Consider the following 975-nt stretch of genomic DNA (forward strand, 5'->3'; position numbering starts at 1 on the left):
TGTTTCTTTCGGCTTGCATTTCTTCGTTGTGTTCTCCGAAGTAGAGTACTTGGTAGTTGTTCACTATGGGCAGCTATTAAGCCCCTTGCTGGAGTAACTATCATGGAGGGCAGTCGGCTGGGCCCCTCCATCGGATCTTGTTCTGCTATCACGTTTTTACCCTTACGTGACACACCGTCTTAAGTGGTCACCCTCAACAATGAGGGTAGTCTCTTCTTTTCTTCATTGTTGACTATGCCCATTGGAGGACCGTCGTAGTCCATATCAATCTAGTTGAAATCCATGTCGAAATCTAAGACACCTCCTTGTCGCGCCATCTCTTCATTCAGTGCGAGGTTGCAGCCGTCCTGGAAGGCAAAGATCAGCATCTGTCCTGACATTTTTCTGCAGACGACAGAAAGAAACGTCAGTGGGCCGAAGTTTGGCATGAACAAGAACAAAACAGAGTATCCATTAAAGTAAATTTTAATTTGTTTTGGTGAAAAAAGGATTACTCATTTTATGTGTGAGTTTTGTTTTAATTTAATGGAATTTTTAAATCCAAAAGTAGAAAAGAGAACGTGTAAAGTTCAAAAATTTTCTGAAAATTTTCATTATATATGAGATTAATTACAAAATTTGGACCCGGTCATAGACATATGGCCATATAGATAACCCTAAAACAATCAAGGTTTCAAAGTTTCAAAGCAAGCAGAAGTAAGCAGAGGTAAGTGGCATTAAGCAGCATTAGCTCACGTAATAGGTTTTCAGGTATCATCCATTTATCGGTAACATGAGTCTTTCACCCCGGAAGTCCACTAACTGGTAGGCTCCCCCTGTATAAACCTTCTCAACGACAAATGATCCCTCCCAAGTTGGCTTGAATTTACCACATATTTTGTGGCGAGCAAGAATAAGTCTTTTGAGCACGAGTACGAGGTCACCAATTTTGAATGTCCTTGGGCGGACCAATTTGTCATGGGCTTGTACCATCTT

The sequence above is a fragment of the Phalaenopsis equestris genome, unplaced genomic scaffold, assembly GCF_001263595.1.
Source record: "Phalaenopsis equestris unplaced genomic scaffold, ASM126359v1 Scaffold198870, whole genome shotgun sequence".
NCBI lineage: Eukaryota > Viridiplantae > Streptophyta > Magnoliopsida > Asparagales > Orchidaceae > Phalaenopsis > Phalaenopsis equestris.